Below are 26,086 nucleotides of genomic sequence, written 5' to 3'. Positions count from 1 at the left end.
GAGACTATGTAGCAAGCATTATTTTAAGTTCCCCTTAACGAACTTAAGCAACTATCAATAGTTTTTTTGGTTTTTTCTTAACAAAACTTAAATTCAATCTTATAATAATAAGCTTTAGGAAATATTGTGATTTAAAACCAAAATTCAATAAAAATAAATACTTAAAAAACCCTGGATGTATAGTGTAATTTTATGTTCATCTGCTTTTGCCACAGACATCACAGTCAGGTAAAAATCAGATACTTTTTCTACAATTCCTTGGAGTCATGAGAAACTTGAAACATTTTTAGGTTAATTCTAGTAATTTGGATTTCAGTAAGTAGCTGAAATCTCTGTCGTAACTTGGGGGCTCTGATTTTGGAAAATCTCATGCCACTTTGGTATTTGAGAATTAGAAGTTTTTATAATTCTGGTCTTGCTGTGTCCCTGTTAAATTTCTCATTCTAATTTGTTTTGCTGACTTCATTTCTCAGCTTCTTAAAAACTTTGTGACAGATTGCTTGTTGTCTATCCATATCCACTCTTACATTTCTCCATAGTAACAGTTATAGCTGGCCACATAGTTGACCAAATTAAACACTGTGTTTTTAGGCTTCCCATGCATTTGCGTGTGGATATCTGACTAAGTTTGGATCAGCAGAAATGAACAGAAGTCTTTGAGCCATCATGCCTTTTCCTTAAAACGAATAAGCCTGAGCATCTTAATTCCTTCCTCTCTTCCTTCTGGCTGGCAGGTGATACAAAAAGGAGTAGCTTGTTTGTACCAGAGATCGAAGTCACATATTGAGGATGATGGTACCACTCTACTATGTCTGGTCAACTTACTGCTGTACTCTAACATAAGAAAGTAAAACTTATATTTAATTGAAGTGTCTAGTATTTCACCTCTGTTTAAAGCAGCCTAACCAATATCCTAATACATGTACAAAATATTTAACTACAACTTTATTTCAGTATTTGGGTAGAACCTCATGTGCGTACATTCTGGACATACTTGGGATCTGAGGTACAAAATGGACATTATTTTTCTGTATGCACTATCTTAATCTTGCTCTTAGTCTGAAGACGGTATACTTAATCAACTGATAGTGCCAGCCCCATAGTATCTGTCATTTAGGATAGCTTCTTTGTGTTTTACAATCCCCGCTTCTTTTAATAAACAGTCATGGTGCCTCTGGCAGTCACATCTGTGATAATGTGACCCACCCCCAAGTTACAACAGTAAGAGCCAGCAGAGAACTCCTGCCACGACCTCCTTCAGTCTCTTTCCTGGTGATATGAATTTTTGAATAGAGTATCTAAAACAAGCCGGTGTTGAAACTTGGTTTGTACAATATTTTCTTGGATTGGTGAGCTACCTCTGTCATCTACCACGAAATTCCTTGGTTTCAGTGACTTGCAACCTAACAAAAATCCACATTTTCTAGATCTAATTCTGTGCTTTGTGGTGCTTAGGATATCCTATCTCTTTGCATGATGTGTATTTTCTGTAACAGTGGCGATTCACCTCTAATGTATTCTCAGATTTCATTTCCTAAGAGAAAAAGTTCGTCCAAACAAGTATCCAATTATGTTTGCATTCTGCTGCATTTCTTCATCATAAAGAGAATTGTTGCTCTTGTTACTGTTTTTATTTTGTCCTCCTTCACTCCCCCTTAAGGGTCTTTTGTTTTAACCATCTTGCAAGGTTTTAAAGTTTCACTGAAAAATATTATGAAAGAATAGATATTTTCAAATTTCAGAATAATAGTTTCATTACATCAAATATATATTTTCAATATAAGGCTATAAATGACTTACACAAGTGAACACATGTAAAGGAATAGAAATAAATATATTTACCTTATGTGGGTAAAATTTTTTTAAAGAAAGGAAACAAAATACTTGGCACATAAATGGGACTAAAATTGTTCTTATAAGAAAAGACGGTGAAAATATTTTGTGACTTCATATATAAATTTTCTTTCAATTATGGGATCACCTAAGTTTTGACCATTGTTATAAGAGCAATGTATATGAGGAGTGTGATGTGAAAGTATTCCAAAGCCATAATCAGTAATGACCAACACTAGCCATGTATACTTCATGCTATCTTGGATAAGAACAGGGCTTTCTTTTTTATAATGTCTAATGTTTCACATAAAAATGGGTTAATTTTTCAATTAGCTGCTACTTTAATTTTAGTTTGGAATGTTTATCAATCCTTTATTTCTGTGTGTGTGGTATGGGAATTGAAGACAGCAAAATAGCAGTAAATGTGTATACTTTTATTCCATGGTATTGGTGGTATAGATGATCAGAATAATCACTATATTTGAATTGCACACTATACTTCTGTGTTCTTATTTTGTATGTTATTGAAAATATAACTACTAGTCTAGTGTTGTAGTTTACATGTCTTATTTCATCTAATCCTGACAATTCTTAAAGCTTTTTATTTTATTCATTTTTGGCTGTGTTGGGTCTTTGTTGCTGTGAAGGCTTTCTCTAGCTGCGGCGTGCAGGCTTCTCATTGTGGTGGCTTCTCATGTTGCAGAGCACGGGCTCTAGGCGTGCGGGCTTCAGTAGTTGTGGCTGGCGGGCTCAGTAGTTGTGGCTCGCGATCTTAGTTGCTCTGTGGCATGTGGGATCTTCCTGGACCAGGGCTCGAACCCGTGTCCCCTGCATTGGCAGGTGGATTCTTAACCACTGCGCCACCAGGGAAGCCCTAATCCCGACAATTCTTAAGTGATGTTATTATAACTATTTTAAAGCAAGGGAAGCTTCTCTAATAGAAAAGGGAGCTAGAATTTAGAAAGTTTAAGTATATACCTTAATCAGAACTACACAATTAGGAAATGGCTGAATCAGAATTTAAACTCACGTTTTTCTTGCTCTAGAGGCTGTAACCTAGTGTCAAATAACAGCCCACAGAATTTTATCTGGAGTGCTGTATTTCGCTGTCTTCCATATTCAGTTCAGAAAAACAATTGCTGTCTATTATTTGCCTTTTTTTAAATTCAAGGCACAGTAAAATACCTGCTACTTTATCGGCTCAACAAATATGTGTTAAATGAATCTATGCATGTAAATTTAAATGCACAGATGAATGAATGAATGTACTTGTGCTTAAATCAGAATAGATTATCCTTTTCAGATTATGGAAATATTTCTTATAGTGTTAAACATTTTGCAATATTTTAAAAGTGATATCTGTTAAACCCACTTATCTTCATTTAAGGTATTTCTACTACAGAAAGTGTAATAAGATTTGCCAAACTTACTATTATTTATTTATTATTATTTTTAATTGAAGTATAGTTGATTTGCAACTCACTATAAAACCAACATTTGTGATCTAGATTCTGAGAGCTAAAAAGACTGCAAAATACTCAACTCTTTCTATGCAAATTCTATGGGGTATAAGTAAATATGGGTTGTGATTGTTAAATTTCTGTAAACTACACAGAATAAAAACATGTTGGAAGCTCAATACAGGGGTCAATTCAAAATTATTACATGATGTTGGTACAGTTAATATGCTTGCTTGTATGTAATAAAATAAAACACATTTCTCATTACTGTAATACAAGAAAGTGAAGGAATGTTGTGAAGAATATTTAATATTTAGGAAAACCATATGCTCTTGCAAAATGTTCAGGTGATTTAGATAAGCAGTCTAAATTTATGAAGTTGTATATGTTTTTTAATGATTAAAAGCATTTCTTAGGAAAAACTATCTTTCTCAAATTGAGTTTACTGGCTGCCAAGCTTCTCAACTGCTTGGGATTATAAAAAATATTTATACATTGCACTAGGTAAATATATAGGGTTTGTATATTAGTTACATAAGTGCTATTAAAATGTCACCAAAGTGTCCCTTACTAGAATATTTTAATAAATACTTAGCAAATGATTCCACAGCCCCAGCCCTAGAGAATTATATTACTAGAGGTAGTTATATGTATGTTCTGGCCACTTCCTCTCAAGTTGCTACTATCACAATTGGTGCTTTGATTATGGCCTCACTCCATGGTTTCAGTCCTGCTCACTGTCAGTTAGGCTGGAGATAATTTGTTTTTCCCCCTGCACCAAGACTGAAATGGGCATCCTAACTATGCACCTCCCTTTCTCCAGTTCCCAGCTCTCTTAGCTCAAGTCCAGGGTTGTGACCACTCCTACTTCTTCCTGTGAGTAAAGTGAAACACACAGGGATTTTCATGTCAATCACAGTTACTTCTTACTTCTCTTCTACTTATGTCTGTGTCACTTAGGGGTACAGTTCAGTTTTTATCCACATCAAGGTTATACTCTTGTTCTACTATAAAATCTTCGCAGGTGTAAAAATTTTTCTTCCTAACATATAGCGAATCTTTGGGAAATGATGTAGAGTTACATAGTGTTTTAACCGAAGATGCATACTATCTCTCTAATGTGGAGGAGTTTTGTGTGTTCATGTTTAAAACCTTCCCCAGAAATATTTGGGACATTTTAATTGAGTTGAGATGTAGGATGACTTTCATATCTTTCCTCTTTGCCCTTGTCCACTGTCATGGGAATTGGTCCTTTATGAACAGGCTTCAGGGAGAGAGGAGAATTTTTTATTATCTCATAATGTCTTACTTCTGAAAGGAGTATGAGTAAAATCTCAGTCTCTTTTGAGCTTTCAGGAGTTCTAGGGACCTTTCTGGAAACGAAGGGATGATTGAAGGCATTTATTTATGGAAGGGTTGATTTCTGACACTTTCCTTCATGTTCTTGCTTACCACACATCTCAGATTCATCTTCCAAGTGATTTGAAATATATCCTTCCTGTCTAGAGGAATGCCTCTAAGTCCTTGTTTGATGTCTACCAAGTAGACTAAAGGGTAGAGGGATGGACTTTTTCCAACAGTTCTATGAACAGTAGAATATTTTAGAGAATCAGGTTCTGTGCCTAGGTCATCACTGTATTTCAAGTGTATACAAGAGTGCCTGGTTATTATTGGCCCAGAATGTTAAATTATACAATAAATGCATTAATGGAATTAGAGCTAAGAGAAGGAATTACATGATTCAAACATTTGTTGGAACCTAGTATTATACTCCATTAAAGAGACATATGGCAAGTAGAGTCCAAAAGCCATGAGATTTGCCCCACTGTGATTTTCTGAGCACTAGTTATAAAATCTTTTATTTGACTACCACCTAACCCCCACCTCTTTGTTACCAGCCTCCCCTTCTGTTGATAAAGGCTTTGTTAGGTCTGATATCATTCTAGTTTTACACTGGTTCCTTGAGCAAATCTCTCTCTCTTTCATCTATTTCATCTCACTCTCTAGTTCATTTGTTTTTTAATAACCTATTTAATCTGTCATCTATCTATAGCTAGAGAGGCAGCATCCAATAAGAGTAAAAAGCAGATATCCAGGAGCCTAATTGCTGCTGGTTCAGTTCCTAGCTCTGCCATTTACTAGCTGTTTGGAGTTTGGTAATATCTTTGTGCCTCAGTTTTCCCATAGATAAAATGAAGATAACAGTATGTAAAGCACGTTATAATTAAGCGAGTTAATGTGCATAAATCCCTGGGAACAGGGCAAAAACTATAAGTCAATAATGTTAGCTACATCTATTTTGAGTTATCAGATGTCATTCATTGTAAATTGGTTTTCTAATTTAATTTCAGGGGTTTAAGAATATTGCTCTATATACTGCTTTTAAAAGTCTTAGAAATGTTAATAGTAGTGACAATAACATTAAATATGTGTCAGGCCTTTTGTAAAGTTCTGAGCCTTGTGTATTTTGCCATTTAATCTTCAAAACCACTGTATGAGTTAGATATTGTTATTTATATTTTAGTAAAGAAACTGATGCCTATATAACTTAGTTCATGATGTATCTGAAATTTAAGCTCAGATCTGTCTTACTGAAGAAAGTACACAAGCATATTATATATGCTTAATGTAATATTTTTATGATAAAAAGTGAATAATAATTTTTTAGGAATATTATACAAATCATTTTCACATTGCAAGGTAGATTGGGATATAACCTCTCTTTCAAACATTAAAATTCTATTGCCATACATAACCCATTTTATACAGAGATTTGTGTATACTATAGAAAAACGTATGCTCTATTTTCAAAATATAAATACACAAAATAAATTGTATATAATAAGTTGGATTAAGATATGGTTCTTCTTTATCATCTGATGCTATAACTATGATCAAACTCCATTGTATTAATGATCAGTCTACTGCATCTTTATGTCTATCTCTATATTTATCTGCCTGTCTACTTATCTATTTATATCTTGGCTCTTATTATAGTTGTGTATTAGTACGATTCATAGATAAATATTAAAAAAACTTCCTCTCATTCATAGGTTTTAGCAGTTTTGCTTTAGTAATCTGCTTATAAAATATACATAATCAACTGTGTGGGTCTAAAGAAGTTTTCTTTCCTAAAGTGTGTGCTATAAATAACATCCAAATAACTCTCAAAAACTTTTTAGATTTACAAAGAACATTGCCATATTGAAGAGTTTGAGAAGTGCTGCAAAAAAAAAGAAAATTCTATCTGTTTATTTTCAACACTTCTTGACCTTAAGACTGTTTGAGAGTCTCATGATCGATAACCTATGGAACCCTTAGAGAATTTTGGTTCAGATATTTGTTACCAGGGGTTGATTGCCATCGTGAATTGACTTGAATATTATTGATCGGTTTAGTACCTGAAGTCAGTTAAAATAATAATTTTGAGTCTTAGTGATGTAATTAAATTTTCAGTTTTATTTTTGCCCTTTGGTATATGAAAATATAATAAAGTGAGAGGTATTTGGACGAAGTTAAAAATATTACAGAAGGATCATAGTTCTCCGAGTATAAAACTACAAATCATTAAAGTACAGGTGAAAGCTATGTTAATGTAGCAGCATAAATTATTGATATTTTGTCTACTCCAAAAACAGTCACTGTGTTTCAAATTTATAAACAGAGCATAGAAGCATTTTAAGGTAAAATCAATGTTTTCTTGAAGCTCAGTTTATGAAAGAAATTATGTATTAAAGAGATCTTAGAACTGTTAATTTTGATAGATCTGTCACAAGTACTGATTTTCTTTTATTTCAGAGATAATTCATAAATTCACCAGAAAATTTTTTAACATCTTTATTAGAGTATAATTGCTTTACAATATTGTGTTAGTTACTGCTGTATAACAGAGTGAATCAGCTGTATATATATGTATATCTCCATATCTCCTCCCTCTTGCGTCTCCCTCCCACCCTCCCTACCCCACCCTTCTAGGTGGACACAAAACACCCAGCTGATCTCCCTGGGCTATGCGGCTGCTTCCCACTAGCTATCTATTTTACATTTGGTAGTATATATGTGTCCATGCCACTCTCTCACTTCGTCCCTGCTTACCCTTCCCTCTCCCCGTGTCCTCAAATCCGTTCTCTACGTCTGTGTCTTTATTCCTATCCTGCCCCTAGGTTCTTCAGAACCATTTTTTTTGTTTGTTTTTTAGATTCCATATATATGTGTTAGCATATGGTATTTGTTTTTCTCTTTCTGACTTACTTCACTCTGTATGACAGTCTCTAGGTCCATCCACCTCACTACAAATAACTCAATTTCATTTCGTTTTATGGCTGAGTAATATTCCATTGTATATATGTGCCATATCTTCTTTATCCATTCATCTGTCAATGGACACTTAGGTTGCTTCCATCTACTGGCTATTGTAAAAAGAGCTGCAATGAACATTGTGGTACATGGCTCTTTTTGAATTATGGTTTTCTCAGGGTATATGCCCAGTAGTGGGATTGCTGGGTTGTATGGTAGTTCTATTTTTAGTTTTTTAAGGAACCTCCATACTGTTCTCCATAGTGGCTGTATCAATTTACATTCTCACCAAGAGTGCAAGAGGGTTCCCTTTTCTCCACACCCTCTCCAGCATTTATTGTTTGTAGATTTTTTGATAATGGCCATTCTGACCAGTGTGAGGTGATACCTCATTGTAGTTTTGATTTGCATTTCTCTAATGATTAGTGATGTTGAGCATCTATTTAGGTCTTCTGCCCATTTTTGGATTGGGTTGTTTGTTTTTTTGATATTGAGCTGCATGAGCTGCTTGTATATTTTGGAGATTAATCCTTGGTCAGTTGCTTCGTTTGCAAATATTTTCTCCCATTCTGACAGTTGTCTTTTCATCTTGTTTATGGTTTCCTTTGCTGTACAAAAGCTTTTAAGTTTCATTAGGTCCCATTTGCTTATTTTCGTTTTTATTTCCATTTCTCTAGGAGGTGGGTCAAAAAGGATCTTGCTGTGATTTATGTCATGGAGTGTTCTGTGAATGTTTTCCTCTAAGAGTTTTATAGTGTCTGACCTTACATTTAGGTCTTTAATCCATTTTGAAATTATTTTTGTGTATGGTATTAGGGAGTGTTCTAATTTCATTCTTTTATATGTAGCTGTCCAGTTTTCCCAGCACCACTTATTGAAGAGGCTGTCTTTTCTCCGTTGTATGTTCTTGCCTCCTTTGTTGTAAATTAGGTGACCATATGTGCGTGGGTTTACCTCTGGGCATGCTATCCTGTACTATTGATCTATATTTCTGTTTTTGTGCCAGTACCATACTGTCTGGATTACTGTAGCTTTGTAGTATAGTTTGAAGCTGGGGAGCCTGATTCCTCCAACTCCGTTTTTCTTTCTCAAGATTGCTTTGGCTGTTTGGGGTCTTTTGTGTTTCCATACAAATTGTAAAATTTTTTTGTTCTAATTCTGTGAGGAATGCCATTGATAGTTTGATAGAGATTGCATTGAATCTATAGATTGCTTTGAGTAGTATAGTCATTTTCAAATGTTTATTCTTCCAATCCAAGAACATGGCATACCTTTCCATCTGTTTGTACCGTCTTTGATTTGTTTCATCAGTGTCTTATAGTTTTCTGTATACAGATTTTTGTTTCCTTAGGTAGGGTTATTCTTAGATATTTTATTCCTTTCATTGCAATGGTAAATGGGAGTGTTTCCTTAATTTCTCTTTCAGATTTTTCACCATTAGTGTATAGGGATGCAAGAGATTTCTGTGCATTTATTTTGTATCCTGCTAGTTTACCAAATTCATTGATGAGCTCTAGTAGTTTTCTGGTAGCATCTTTAGGATTCTCTATGTATAGTATCATGTCATCTGCAAACAGTGACAGTTTTACTTCTTTTCCAATTTGGATTCCTTTTATTTCTTTTTCACCTCTGATTGCTGTGGCTAAAACTTCCAAAGCTATGTTGAATAATAGTGGTGAGAGTGGCAACCTTGTCTTGTTCCTGATCTTAGAGGAAATGGTTTCAGTTTTTCACCATTGAGAACGATATTGGCTGTGGGTGCGTCATATATGGCCTTTATTATAATGAGGTAAGTTCCCTCTATACCTACTTTCTGGAGGGTTTTTATCATAAATGGGTGTTGAATTTTGTCAGAAGCTTTTCTGCATCTATTGAGATGATCATATGATTTTTCTCCTTCAATTGTTAATATGGTTTATTACATTGATTTATTTGTGTATATTGAAGAATCCTTGCATCCCTGGGATAAAACCACACTTGATCATGGTGTATGATCCTTTTAATGTGCTGTTGGATTCTGTTTGCTAGTATTTTGTTGAGGGTTTTTGCATCTATGTTTATCAGTGATATTGGCCTGTAGTTTTCTTTTTTGTGACATCTTTGTCTGGTTTTGGTATAAGGGTGTTGGTGACCTCGTAGAATGAGTTTGGGAGTGTTCCTCCCTCTGCTATATTTTGGAAGAGTTTGAGAAGGATAGGTGTTAGCTCTTCTCTAAGTGTTTGATAGAATTCGCCTGTGAAGCCATCTGGTCCTGGGCTTTTGTTTGTTGGAAGATTTTTAATCACAGTTTCAAGTTCAGTGCTTCTGATTGGTCTGTTTATATTTTCTATTTCTTCCTGGGTCAGTCTCAGGAGTTTGTGCTTTTCTAAGAATTTTTCCATTTCTTCCAGGTTGTCCATTTTATTGGCATATAGTTGCTTGTAGTAAGCTCTCATGATCCTTTGTATTTCTGCAGTGTCAGTTGTTACTTCTCCTTTTTCATTTCTAATCCTATTGATTTTCTTTTTCTCCCTTTTTTTCTTGATGAGTCTAATGGTTTATCAATTTTGTTTATCTTCTCAAAGAACCAGCTGTTAGTTTTATTGATCTTTGCTATTGTTTCCTTCATTTCTTTGTCATTTATTTTTTATCCGATCTTTATTATTTCTTTGCTTCTGCTAATTTTGGGGGTTTTTGTTCTTCTTTCTCTAATTGCTTTAGGTGTAAGTTTAGGTTGTTTATTTGAGATGTTTCTTCTTTCTTGAGGTAGGATTGTATTTCTATAAACCTCCCTCTTAGATCTGCTTTTGCTGCATCCCATAGGTTTTGGGTCATTGTGTTTTCATTGTCATTTGTTTCTAGGTATTTTTTGATTTCCTCTTTGATTTCTTCAGTGATCTCTTGGTTATTTAGTAGTGTGTTTTTTAGCCTCCCTGTGTTTCTATTTTTTACAGATTTTTTTCCTGTAATTGATATCTAGTCTCATACTGTTGTGGTTGGAAAAGATGCTTGATATGATTTCAGTTTTCTGAAATTTTCCAAGGCTTGATTTGTGACCCAAGATGTGATCTATCCTGGAGAATGTTCCATGTGCATTTGAGAAGGAAGTGTATTCTGCCACTTTTGGGTGCAGTGTTCTATAAATATCAATTAAGTTTGTCTGGTCCATTTTGTCATTTAAAGCTTGTGTTTCCTTATTTATTTTCTGTTTGGATGATCTGTCCATTGGTGTAAGTGGGGTGTTAAAGTTCCTTACTATTATTGTGTTACTGTTGATTTCCCCTTTTATGGCTGTTACCATTTGCCTTATGTATTGAGGTGCTCCTATGTTGGGTGCATAAATATTTACAATTGTTATATCTTCTTCTTGGATTGATCCCTTGATCATTATGTAGTGTTCTTCTTTGTCTCTTGTAATGGTCTTTATTTTAAAGTTTGTTTTGTCTAATATGAGAATTGCTACTCCAGCTTTCTTTTGATTTCCATTTGCATGGAATATCTTTTTCCATCCCCTCACTTTCAGTCTGTATGTGTCCCTAGGTCTGAAGTGGGTCTCTTGTAGACAGCATATATACGGGTCTTGTTTTTGTATCCACTCAGCCAGTCTGTGTGTTTTAGTTGGAGCATTTAATCCATTTACATTTAAGGTAGTTATCGATATGTGTAATCCTATTACCATTTTCTTGAGTGTTTTGGGTTTCTTATTGTAGGTCTTTTCCTTCTCTTGTGTTTCCTGCTTAGAAAAGTTCCTTTAGCATTTGTTGTAAAGCTGATTTGGTGGTGCTGAATTCTCTTAGCTTTTGCTTGTCTGTAAAGGTTTTAATTTCTTCATCGAATCTGAATGAGATCCTTGCTGGGTAGAGTAATCTTGGTTGTAGGTTTTTCCCTTTCATCACTTTAAATATATCCTGCCACTCCCTTCTGGCTTGCAGAGTTTCTGCTGAAAGATCAGCTGTTAACCTTATGGGGATTCCCTTGTATGTTATTTGTTGCTTTTCCCTTTTTGCTTTTAGTATTTTTTCTTTGTATTTAATTTTTGATAGTTTGATTAATATGTGTCTTGGTGTGTTTCTCCTTGGATTTATCCTGTATGGGACTCTCTGTGTTTCCTGGACTTGATTGACTATTTCCTTCCCATGTTAGGGAAGTTTTCAACTATAATCTCTTCAGATATTTTCTCAGTCCCTTTGTTTTTCTCTTCCTCTTCTGGGACCCCTATAATTCAAATGTTGGTGAGCTTAATTTTGTCCCAGAGGTCTCCGAGGCTGTCCTCAATTCTTTTCATTCTTTTTCATTCTAATCTTGGCAAAAGATGTTCCACAAATGCGCTAAAAAACAATACCAGTGACTTTGGGAAAGATATTATCAACTAGGATATATGTTGCCATGTGGGCATATATTTTCCTACCTGGAGTCTCTGGTGGTGGTAGATGCCTGGACTAATTGAGTGTCCTGAGTATCCTAGGTGCAAAATATTTTCTCAGTTCCAGATAATTGACAAACAAAAATATGACAACACATTTTGTGGTATGCAGTATTTTCTTTTTAAAATTTTAGATTGTATTGGAGAATTAAATAAGTTTCCTGTGATTTAACTTATTAGAGTACATATTTTTTTCTTATTGAAAAAGGTAATATGCCTCTTGTAGAATTTATAAAAAATAAGTAGATCTAACTCATAATCATACCAAACCTTGATTGAATTTTAGCAAACATCTTTGTCTGTTTATCTCTTCATCAGGTTGAGTTGGAATGGTATCAGATTGTTTTATGATACTCTTTTGCAAGGATAAAGCAGGAGGGCCCAAGTTTCCTCTTGGTCACCTAGGAGTGTCTTGAGTTTCTTCTTGGTCTGACCACCCATGCTACATACAAATTTCCTGAGGGAAACAATTATTTGTTATTTAATGAAGTATTTATCAAGAATCTAGTATGTACAGAAACTCTGTCAGAAAAGTTGGGCATAGATCAATGATCAAAAAATCTCTGCTTTTGTGGAATGTACATTTTAGTGGAAAAAGACATACAATGAACCAGTAAATACATTCATGAGGAAATAATTAGGAAATTAAATGGAAGTCAAATTAATATTTTATTATCATCTAGGGTTTTGACATCAAGCAACAACATGAAACTCTATTAAACTGAGCTGAACTATTGGAAGACTATGCTATCTCTAATATAGTTGGTCCTAAAAATTCCTCTTTGTAGATAATAGGGCAGCAACAATAGTGTTTACTGAGCACTTACAATATGCTAGTATTTTAAGCACTTTACATGGGTTTAATTCTCAGCATAATTCAGTTAGGAAGGTAAAATAGAGAAGTTAGATTGTTTGATTTCAAATTTCCTGCTTTCACCCACTATGTATTAGATCTCTCTGGATAATGTCTGTGTTCGGTAATAATGTTCAGAAGGTGAGAAGTTGTATTGGAAGAAAAAACTGCATCAATCTTAATTAATAGGAAGGTAAGGAATACTATTAAAGCTTAAATATAATAAAGCATATTGGAAAGAGAATGATTTGGTCAACAAGATTGTCCTAGTAAATGAGATTCCAAAGTGAGAGTCTATATTATTTCAATATGTTTATGATCATTACAGTGGAGTCAGTGATCTAAGTAAATTTGGAAATCAAAGAGTTAGGGTAAACATTTTAGCAAAGACTGAGCTGCAGTGTGTCTTCTCAGTTACCCCAGCAATGACCTGCCTTAAGTCAATGATGGGGGAGACTGTAGTAAGATGGGATTATAAAGAGTTGTACACTTTTGGGCTTAATCTTTTAAATTATTTGTAGTTCCAAACATAGAATAGCTTTAAAATCTTTCTTTTTAAGGGTTGAATAGTGTATTTCTTAAATTTCAAGTTTAATAGATTCAGATTGTGAATATTTAACTTTTGTAGGAATGAAGGAAATTGACTTAGATAGCAATGTGTATAGGATTTTATTCTCAGAGTTTTTATTTCCGTTTGGAAATAGAAGTATTGCTTTATTAACTGGGCTTCAGCTGATCAGCATATTTTAACTGAACACGTGTAATTCAGAGTTAACAGTGGTCTGGTCAACACAGTCCAATAAATAAGTGTCTAGATATGTCATGTGCCCAAATATATTCCTGCTAAGATAGCTAATGTAGCTTAGGTCCCCACTCATCTGATTGGATTTTGGAAGGTAATGAACAATTGAGTGGAGATCCCATGATTCTGATGCAACAACATTTGGGGAAGAGTACCAGAGTTAATTACTATAATGGGGGGAGGGTGCGATGTGCTATCAAATAGAAGGCACTATAAAAATTCGGTTCTGTGATCTTATACTGGACTATTATTGTTGGCAATTGTTTATCCAGTGAGAATTCAACACTGAGACTGATTCCTGTTTCTTTGGCTTTCTATCTGGTTGAAAGACTAGGTCATTAAAGTTGAGCCTAAGGAGATATTATCTCCATGGAATTTTCTCCTTCCTTGGGAGAAGAATGCTCAAGTAGATAAATCTGGAGCCAACTAGAGATGAGAGACTGTGTTCTTAGAGTCATATCTAAAACTTTCACAGAGGGGTCCACAGAGAAATAGGTCTCTCTTCTATTGTAAGTGTTTAAGGGCTTAATGGTGTTGAAAAATATGTGCAAATTTTAACAGGTGTATATAAATCACCAATTGACTAAGAAGTTATTTAACACAGATGAAATGAACGATGTAGCGTGGATTTTTAAGACCTTGAAATGACTTTATTTACACTTTATCTGATTCCAAAATGAATTTAGTACACCTGTAATATTGTGATTTATAATAAGAAATATATATTTGGTCTTTGTCCCCTTTTCTGGCACAAAGCTCCTATACCCTTGGAATTTCATAAGTAATGAGACTGACAAAGATGTCTTTTATGTAAATGAGGTGGCTTTTGGACCCAACCTAAGGATGGGGGCTGATTGCCAGGAGAACCAACCATGTGATTAGAGAGCACTTTCAGCTCCCCCCCCCCATTTGTGGGGAGGGGAGAGGGACTGGAGATTGAATCAATCACCAGTGGCTCATGATTTAATCAGATGTCCCTATGTAATGAAGCCCCCATAAAAACCCAAAAGGAGAGGCTTTGGAGAGCTTTCAGGTTGGTGAACACGTGGAGATGCTGGGAGAGTGGCTCACTAGGAGAGGGCATGGACGCTCCAAGCCCTTTACTTATATCTTGCCCTATGCATTTCTTCCATCTGCCTATTTCTGAATTATAACCTTTTATAATAAACTAGTAATCTAGTAAGTAAAATGTTTCTCTGAGTTCTGGGAGCCATTTTAACAAATTAATCAAGCCAAGGAGAAGGTCCTTAGAACCTCCAATCTACAGCCAGTAGGTCAGAAACACAGGTGACAAACAGAATTTGGCATTGGCATCCCTATTGTGTTTGTGAGTGAGCAGTCTTGCAAGACTGAGCCCTTAACCTGTGAGATCTGACACCATCTCCAGGTAGATAGTGTCACAACTGATTTGAATTATAGGATATCCAGCTTGCTTGGTGTCAGAGAACTTCTTGATGTGGGGGAAAACCCCCTCCAAACTTTAGAAATGGTTGCAGAACCATTAGTACCCTAATTATATTTAGTTCTTGGAATATTTCACCAAAGAAGAAAGCACACACATCTATACACACAGACTCACACACACAAAGGCCACTATAATGAGAACACAGAGTCTAGAATTTGAAAAAAGTAAAATATTTTGCATATTATTTGTGCAGTCCCTCTCACCCTAATTTTAAAATTGTGAAAAATGAGTCTTAAAGAGATTAACAGGTAGGGATTACCCAGGGCTGTTTTCCTGATCCCAGTCCATTGCTTTTTCTCCACAACAGGTGCTTATTTCATGTGATATTTTTCTTCTCAATCCCTATGTGAACCACATGTGCTGCTTTTATGTTGTTTTCTCTATTTCCCGTTTATCCATATTCCTTTGTTTCTTTTATTCACAATACTACATTCTTCAGAAAGAAAAGCCAGGATATTCTAGCAGTTCTTGGGCCACTGCACTCAGACTAAATAGATGTAAGGAAAAAGAAAACTATTTCCATAATCATCTCTGGAGAGTAGAGATGATGATGGTTAAATCTGTATAAATGACAGCTACAATTCTACTTCATCTTTTCTATTTCTTGCTGCTGTTATAAACCTGTGTATGGGTATGTTAGTAAGTCTTCCTTTTCCAGGTAAAGTTATGTAAGGATATTAATGTAAGAGTCTGGCTTTAGGTAATTAATGTTGTTTATAAGAGAAATTGGTTTTATAGATGGAAGAATACCAAAGCATTCTGTTGTTATTTTCAACTTCATTCATTTATTCATAATGCTGAAATTCATTACATTACACTGATTACCATAAATCATTAGTTATTCCCTTTCCTACTATTTCCTTAACTGTGCTTTTTCTTTTTTGCCTCATTTATTTACACAACTATACCGGTATTCAAGGTTAGTTTTCCAGACTAATAACATTGTGTTTCATTGCAAGAGCTTTTTCACTCCAAGATAATTTTAAACAATACTGCTCTCTATAGTTTGATGTATCTAAACAAGATACGCTGCTGTGATGGAGATAGTCAATTATCTTTTCAGAAATTTAATCGCATTTCTCAAAGATTATATAAAAAGCCTCCTGAATCTATTATGAAGACCTAAGCATTTCTTATACTTTGGCAACTTCAGAATGAATGATTTAGTCATGTTTGATATTCAACTATGTGACAGTAAAACAGCTATGTCTAGGATTTGAATACATTTTAAGCAACCTAAAGCCTATGGCTATGTAAGTTTTATGTCATTACTATAGTGCAAATACTGAAGTAAATTTTGCAGAAACATTTAAGCTGAGAAAAGACTTAATCACGTGGTTGAATGACTTCCAATCATTTTCTAACTTAGACACCTACTAAGGAATTGGGTATCCAATTTCTTTATGACCTTTTGCCACCTATGGACACCAAGACATTGAATGTACTTTAGGGGTTATCTAATGCAAAAATACTCTTTATATATATTAGAGGGAACCAATCACCTGCTGTTTGAAAAAAGATTCAGTAACAAGAACTCTCTTTCTCAGTGTGGTCTATTCCATTCTTCTAGTTGGTGGAAAGTTCTTCAATCTTTATCTCATTTCTTCATGAGTTCAAGTTAAATGTAGGCCAGAGAATTCATTTGGTTGAAAGAGATAAAAAGCTCTATTTATTTAAAAATATTAGATTTAGTGAAAACTTTTGTCGTTAGATTGAGTGAAAGCTGAAATGCAACATTTTACATAAATATCCTAATGGCTATAAAGGTCGATTATCTTATAATTTCTTAAACTTTTAAAATATTTGGCATGCTTATGCATGTCCACACCCAGTTAGAAGTAAGCTTTGTTAAGACGAAATTCAGATGTTAATGGGGGGTTAGTGGAAATAAATACCTCCATTATCAAATAAGTTTGGGAAACACACATACACTTGCTGATGTACCCTATAACCAGTGATTCATAAGACACATTAGCATATAAAAGACTTTGAGAATTTATGTGGATCTGAAGCCTTTCTAAATTTGTTTAACCTAAGTTTCCATACACTTTTTTTTTTTTAATTTATTTATTTATTTTTGGCTGTGTTGGGTCTTCGTTTCTGTGTGAGGGCTTTCTCTAGTTGCGGCAAGCGGGGGCCACTCTTCATCGCGGTGCGCGGGCCTCTCACTGTCGCGGCCTCTCCCGTTGCGGAGCACAGGCTCCAGACGCGCGGGCTCAGTAGTTGTGGCTCACGGCCCCAGTTGCTCTGCGGCATGTGGGATCTTCCCAGACCAGGGCTCGAACCCGTGTCCCCTGCATTGGCAGGCAGATTCTTAACCACTGCGCCACCAGGGAAGCCCCTCCATACACTTTTAAGGATATGAATAATTATTAGCAGCTGGATGGGCACTCACTGTAATTTGGGAAATGCTGATTACTTGGTTACTTGGTCTGCCCACTCTAGGCACCAGTATCTTGACTTCAGTTGTCAGATGGACTAGTTCAGATCTCTTCTAAACATAACATGGGGGGAGATTGCTTAAAATGGAAATTCATAAAGATTTTAAAAAATCAGTTGAGAAAGATTGGTTCTGCACGGTAGATGGAGAAAAATGTATAATTCTCTATTTTGTAAATGAACTTGAGATGCATTAATGATGTTGCATGGATTGATAGCTGATTCCTTTTCATTGTTAAATTGTAGTGTACTGTATGGATATACTAGGTTTGTTTCAATAGATTGACCTGTTGAAGGACATCTTGCTTGCTTGGTGATTATGAATAAAGCTGCATTCACATGCAGGTTTTGGTGTGGATATAAGTTTTCAAATTAGTTAATACCTAGGAGTACAATTGCTGGATCATATAATAAGATTATGTTTAGGTGTATAAGCATTGCCAAACTGTCTTCCAAAGTGGCTGTACCATTTACATTCTCACCAGCAATGAAAGACAGTTCCTATTGCTTCAAGTTCTCACCAGCAATTGATTTTGTCGGTTTTGGGGTTTTAGCCATTGTAATAGATGTGTAGTGGTCTGTCATTTTTGTTTTAATTTAAATTTCTCTAATGACAAATGATGTTGAGCGTCTTTTCATATGTTTATTTGTCACTTGTACAGTTTCTGTGATGAAGTGTCTATTCAGATCTTTTGCCCAATTTTTAATTGGGTTGTTTTCTAATTGTTGATTTTAAAGGGTTCCTTGTATATTTTGGATACAATTACTTTTTCAGATATGTGGTTTGCAGATATTTCTCCCAGTCTGTGGCTTGTCTTTCGATTCTTTTGATAGTGTCTTACACTGAGCAAGCATTTTTTAATTTTAATAAAGTCCAACTGAGCCAATTTTTCTTTCATAGATTATGATTTTTGTGTTGTATCTATAAACTCATAATCAAACAGACTGTTATACAGATTTTCTCCTATATATTCTCCTTGAAGTTTTATAGATTTGCATTTAACATTTAGGTAAATGATTCACTTTAACTTTTGTGTAAGATATGAGGTTCATATTTTTCCATATTGACTGCCATTTTTCCCGATATCTTTTTTTGAAAAGACTGTTGCTTTTTCTATATGTATTTTATACTTCAATAAATTTCTTAAAAAGCAGTTGAAACCATAAGCAAAAGTTAATTTAACATTTCCAAATTTTTATTTAATAAAGTGCATCACAAACATCATGGAAAAAATTAATAGGTAGATTATGGAAAGGAGATATCTATATCATTTAAAACTGACAAGGAATTAATATCTGTAACATAAATGGAATTCTTAAAATTAGAAAATAGAGGGCTGCAACCCCCAAACTGTGAAAAGTTATATGAAGAAATTTATGGAAGTGAAATCTCAAAATATTAAATATAATAAAGGAAGTGATAGTTAAAATAGCCACTTACTAAGCCTGAAAAAGTCAGAAATCTGGATAATGCCAAATGTATGGGGATACAGCATTACAAGTATTCCCAAGTCCTGCATGTTGCATCACATTCTGGAACAAACTCTGGCAACTATCAGATAACACTGAATGTGTGCATTTCCTAGCTAGGACTTAACAATTCTACTCCTGCGTATTATTCAATACTACTATTCAGTAGTACCATAAAGGGGCCCTTGTGAGGATGTTCACTGTCCTATTATTTATACTTTCAGTAAGTTAAAAGGCAATCTCTGGGGGAGGGGATGTACTGATTTCAAACCTTAGAGTATTATGCAGAGGTTTGAAACAGCCAATTATGTGTTATTTAGTTGCACACAAAGCCAGACACATAGTCTTTAATGAAAACAGCAAGGAAAAGAATAATGTGCATAACACAGTACCATATATATATAAGTTCAAGTTTATGCTCAAAATACAACATATATTTTGCAAAAACACGTAAGTCAAAAGATATACATAATACTAGTAGAGTAGTTGCCTAGGAAAAGGAAGAGGGGACTGAGAGGGTGTATCAGAATAAAAGGTAAAATTAAGTAATTAATTAATTTAAAAGGACAGGGAGGGAAGGTAGAAAAAAAATGAGGAGATTCTCCAAAAATAAATATGTGTTTGCATGTAAATGTTTATGGAGTTACAGAATCCTTGTGTTGTTAACGCCCAACAAACACAAGACTCTTCAGAACTTCAGATCAGTTTTATGCTTTTGGATGTTCAACATGATGGAGATTGGGAACGTGGGGGATGCAAACACAAATACAATGGGAAAGGAACCCTGCCCTTTTGTCCCAGTAGCCTTTTCACTTTAGAAGTGGGGCAGCTACCTTTTGTATTGAGCTAAGATCTTTTTTTCAGAATATTTTTCAAAACTATACTTAGCCTTTAAGCTGAAACCTATTTGCTCTAGGATGTTTTAACTCTTTCAATTCCATATCATTCAATATCTATAACAAGATTTCGTTATCATTTTAACTTAGCAGTTCACTTTTTTATGTTTGAAGAAATGTTTTAACACACTTTAGGTCTGCAGTGGAAAGAGAATAGGCTTTTTAGCCAGATTTGAGTCTAAATTTCAGCACCCACAATTACTAACTTTATGGGAAAAATAATACTACTTAAACCTTTCTCACCATGTTTTATTGTATGTCAAATCAGGATGACAGTGGTGTGGAAATAATGAGAAGGCACATGTTTAGAGTGCCAACCTCAATGAATGTTAATTCTCTCCCTTTATTTCTTCTCATATTTAGTGCATTCTCAGAGAGTGGTGACCATTATTTTAAAAAATTCTAAAATATCAATGTGAAATTCAACATATAATCATTTGTTTTTCTGTACACTAACAATGAGTTACCTGAAAAAGAAATGAAGAAAACAATCTCATTTAAAATAGCATCAAAAACAATAAAATCCTTAGGAATAAATTTAACCAAAGAGGTGAAAGATCTGTACACTGAAGACTAAAAGACATTGATGAAAGAAACTGAAGACACATGAATGAAAATAAATCCTGTGTTCATGGATAGGAAGAATTAATGTTGTCAAAATATCCATACTGCCCAAAGTCATATATAGATTTCATGCAATCCCTATCAAGATCCCAATAGCATTTTTTACAGAATTAGAAAAGACAACCCTAAAACTTGTATGGAAACACAAAAGACACCAAATAGCCAAGGCAATCCTGAGTAAGAACATAGCTGGAAGCATCACATTTCCTGATTTCAAACTATACTACAAAACAATAGTAATCAAAACAGTGTAGTATTGGCATCCAAACAGACACATAGATGAATGGAACTGAATAGAGAGCCCAGAAGTAAACCCATGCATATATGTTCAACTAATATTTAACTAGGGAACCAAACATACTCAATGGAGAAGAGAGAGTCTCCTAAATAAATGGTACTGGGAAAATTAGATATTCACATGCAAAAGAATGAAACTGGGCCCCTATCTTATACCACTCACAAAAATGAATATGAGGGTTCCCTTTTCTCCACACCCTCTCCAGCATTTATTGTTTGTAGATTTTTTGATGGTGGCCATTCTGACTGATGTGAGGTGATACCTCATTGTAGTTTTGATTTGCATTTCTCTAATAATTAGTGATATTGAGCATCTTTTCATGTGTTTGTTGGCCAGCTGTATGTCTTCTTTGGAGAAATGTCTGTTTAGGTCTTCTGCCCATTTTTTGATTGGGTGGTTTTTTTTTTGATATTAAACTGCAAGAGCTATTTGTATATTTTGGAGATTAACCCTTTGTCAGTTGCTCCATTAGCAAATATTTTCTCCCACTCTGAGGGTTGTTTTTTCTTTGCTGTGCAAAAGCTTTTAAGTTTTGTTAGGTCCCGTTTGTTTATTTTTGTTTTTATTTTCATTACTCTAGGTGGTGGGTCAAAAAAGATCATTCCTTAAAAAACTAAAAATAGAACTGACCCAGCAATCCCACTACTAGGCATATACCCAGAGAAAACCATAATTCAAAAAGACACATGCACCCCAGTGTTCTTTGCAACACTATTTACAATAGCCAGGTCATGGAAGCAACCTAAATGTCCATCAACAGAGGAATGGATAAAGAAGATGTGGCACATATATACAATGGAATATTACTCAGCCATAAATTGGAACGAAATTGGGTCATTTGTAGGGACATGGATGGACCTAGAGACTGTCATACAGAGTGAAGTAAGTCAGAAAGAGAAAAACAGATATTGTATATTAACACATCTATGTGGAATCTGAAAAAATTGGTATAGAAGATCTTATTTACAAAGCAGAAATATAGTTACAGATGTAGAGAACAAACATATGGATAGCAAGGGGGAAAGGGGTGGGGTGGGAGGTATTGAGCGATTGGGATTGACATGTATGCACTATTGATACTATGTATAAAATAGATAATTAATGAGAACCTACTGTATAGCACAGGGAACTCTACTCAATGCTCTGTGGTGATCTAAATGGGAAGGAAATCCAAAAAAGGGGATATATGTATACGTATTGCTGATTCACTTTGCTGTACAGTAGAAACTAACACAATATTGTAAAGCAAAACTAACACAATATTGTAAAGCAAATATACTCCAACAAAAATTAAAGACTTAAAAAAATTAATATGAAATGGATTAAACAACTTAACATATGACCTGAAACCATAAAATTCCTAGAAGAAAACATAAGGAATAATCTCCTTGATGTTGGTCTTGGAAATGATTTTATGGATAAGACACCAAAGCACAAGCAACAAAAGCAAAAATAAACAAGTGCCATACATCAAATTGAAAAGCTTCTATGTATCAAAAGAAACAATCAACAAAATGAAAAGGCAACTTATGAAGCACTGTATAAAAAAATATTTTCAAACTGCAGATCTGATAAGGGGTTAATATTTAAAATACATAAAGAACTCTTAAAACTCAATAGCAAAATGAACAAGCAAACAAAGAAAAAGAAACAAATAACGCAATTAAAAAGTGGGCAAAGACCCTGAACAGACTTTTTTTTTCCAAAGAGGGTATTCAGATGGTCAACAGGTACATGAAAGGGTGCTCAACATCACTAATCATCAGGAAAATCCAAATCAAAAGAGCAATGAGATATAACCCCACACCTGATAAAATGGATATTAATAAGAAGACAATAGATAACAAGTGCTGGGAAGGATGTAAAAAAAGGGATCCATTGTACACTGTTGGTGGGAATGTAAATTGGTACAGTCACTATGGAAAATGTTATGGAGGTTCCTCAAAAAATTAAAAAATAGAACTACCATATGGTCCAGCAATTCAATTGCTGAGTATGTATCCAAAGGAAATGAAATCACTATCTGGAAGAGATGCCTGCATCCCCATGCTCACTGCAGCATTATTTACAATAACCAAAACATAGAAACAACCTAAGTGGGCTTCCCTGGTGGCGCAGTGGTTGAGAATCTGCCTGCTAATGCAGGAGACACGGGTTCGAGCCCTGGTCTGGGAAGATCCCACATGCTGCAGAGCAACTAGGCCCGTGAGCCACAACTACTGAGCCTCCGCGTCTGGAGCCTGTGCTCTGCAACAAGAGAGGCCACGACAGTGAAAGGCCCGCGCACCGCGATGAAGAGTGGCCCCCACTTGCCACAACTAGAGAAAGCCCTCACACAGAAATGAAGACCCAACACAGCCATGAATAAATAAATTTTAAAATAAAAAATAAAAAAATAAAGGCAGAAAAAAATTTAAAAAAAAAAAGAAACAACCTAAGTATTCGTCAATAGATGAATGGATAAAGAAAAGGTGGCGCATATATATATATATATTTACTAAGACTGAAAACATATATATATATGTTTTCAGTCTTAGTAAAGAAGGAAATCCTGTCATTTGTGACAGGAGAGATGAACCTTGAGGGCATTATGCTAAGTGAAATAAGTCAGGTGGAGGAAGAAAAATACTGTATGATCTCACTTTATGTGGAATCTAAAAAAGCTGAGCTCAGAAACATAGAACAGATTGGTGGTTGCCAGGGCCAGGGGGGTGAGGGGTTGTTGGGAGAAATGGTTGAAGGTGGTCAAAAGGTACAGACTTCCAGTTTTAATATGAATAAGTTCTCGGGATGTAATGTGCAGAGTGGTGACTATAGTTAACAATTCTCTTGTATATTTGAGAGTTGCTAACAGGATGGGTCTTAAAAGTTCTCATCACACACAAAAATTCTAACTATGTGAGATGATGGATGTGTTATTAATCTTATTGTGGTAGTTACACTTTGATATATATATGTCCATATATCTCTATCGCTCTCTCTCTCTATATATATATACACAATGTGGTACACCTTGAACTTACACAATGTCATATATCAATAACAAAAAATAAAACTAGAAAAAAAGAGATTATAGACTACTTATATAACTATGAATAATTTAAAATATGTGGGTAAACATATATTAAATGCATTTCAATATAAAATTATATTGTGTTACTTTGTGTACATGATTTCTATGTTAATACATTTATGGATTTGCTCCTAGCGATTTAATTTGTTTTATGTACTAAGAAAAGTTTAAAAATCAAAGAAGAACGTGTAGGTTTGTTTATCAAATGTGATTAAAAAATTAATTGGCTTGGAAATAAATTAAGTGTGGCTAAAATTTTACCTATTCCAAGTTATAATGTGGCAAAATTAAAATTTACATGAATATCTTAGTGGAGAATAGCCATTAGAAAAATCTTCTTGTCATCAAAGAAAACTCATCTTTTTAACATAATCTTCATTTTCTTGTTCTGGGAATGAAGGTATCATCTAAGATAGCTATAACCTTACTATTGACTAGCATCTACTAAACTAATGTTTCATACTTCAATATTTAAAAAATAGTCTTTCATTTCTACATGTACATATAGTCAATACATTTTTGCTATTGTTATGCATTAGCAGTTTTTATCTAACAAATGTATGGAAAAGGGATAAAAATAAATTATCTCATTTTTGAATGTTACTTTCTAAGTAAAACTCTTAAATAATTTTCAAAAAACTTTTTCCAGCTTTCAGTTTATCAAATTTTAGCACAGACTACATTTATCATTATCCTGTTTTTGGTTAAATACTCTTCATTTATTCAAATATTTTTATTCATAGACTCCATCTTTGTAACAGTTTTAGATTTATAGCAAAATTGAGAAGATAATACAGAGAGTTCCCATCTGCCCCCTCCCTCTACACACAGTTTCCTCTGTTATTAACATCTTACATTAGTATGGTATATTTGTTACAATTAATGAACCAATAATGATATATTAATATTCTTGGCTAAAATCCATAGTTTATTTTTTTCTAATGTTCTGTTTTGCTCCAGGATTCCATCTAGGTTGCCAGAATACAATTAGTTGTCATGTCTTCTTAGGCTCCTCTTGGATGTGACAATTTCTCTAACTTTCCTGGTTGTGGATGGCCTTGATTGTTTTGAGGAATACTAGTTAGTTGTATTGTAAGATGACCTATTGGAACTTGTCTGATATTTTTCTCATGATTAGACTGGGGTTATGAGGTTTTGGGAGGAAGAGCACAGAGATAAGGTGTAATTTTCATCACATTTTATCAACAGTATATACTATTAACATGATTTATCACTCTTCATGTTGACCTTTGTCACCTGGTTGGAGTGGTGTTTGTCAGGTTTCTCCACATGAAGTTACTCTAGAAAGTTACCCTTTCTACACTACTTTTTGGAAGGAAGTCACTATGCACAGCCAACATTTAAGGAGTGGGGAGTTATGCTCATTTTTTTTTAGGGTGGAAACATTTTTTAAAAATTTATTTTACTGAGATATAGTTGATTTACAGTGTTAATTTCTGCTGTACAGCAAAGTGATTCAAATATATATATATATATTCAAATGTATATATACACATTCTTTTTCATATTTTTTCCATTATGGTTTGTCACATGTTATTGCATATAGTTCCCTATACTATACAGTATGACTTTGTTATTTATCCATTCTATATATAATAGTTTGCATCTGCTAATCCCAAACTCCCAATCCATCCTTCCCCAACTCCCTCTCCCCGCTTGGCAACCACAAGTCTGTTCGTCTATGTCTGTGAGTCTGTTTCTGTTTCATAGACGAGTTCATTTGTGTCATATTTTAGATTCCACACATAAGTGATATCATATGATATTTGTCTTTCTCTGACTTACTTCACTTGGTATGATGATCTCTAGTTGCATCCATGTTGGTGCTAACAGCATTATTTCATTCTTTTTTATGGCTGAGTAATATTCCATTGTATATATGTACCGCATCTTCTTTATCCATTCCTCTGTCGATGGACATTTAGGTTATTTCCGTGTCTTGGCTTTTGTGAATAGTGCTGCTATGAACATAGGAGCACATGTATCTTTTTGAACTATAGTTTTGTCAGGATATATGCCCAGGAGTGGGATTGCTGGATCATATGGCAACTCTATTTTTAGTATTTTGAAGAACCTCCGTACTGTTTTCCATAGTGGCTGCACCAATTTACTTACCCACCAACCGTGTAGTATGGTTCCCTTTTCTTAGGGTGG

This window comes from Eubalaena glacialis, chromosome 6 (genome assembly GCF_028564815.1).
Source record: "Eubalaena glacialis isolate mEubGla1 chromosome 6, mEubGla1.1.hap2.+ XY, whole genome shotgun sequence".
Classification (NCBI taxonomy): Eukaryota; Metazoa; Chordata; class Mammalia; order Artiodactyla; family Balaenidae; genus Eubalaena; species Eubalaena glacialis.
This window is presented reverse-complemented; position numbering follows the sequence as displayed.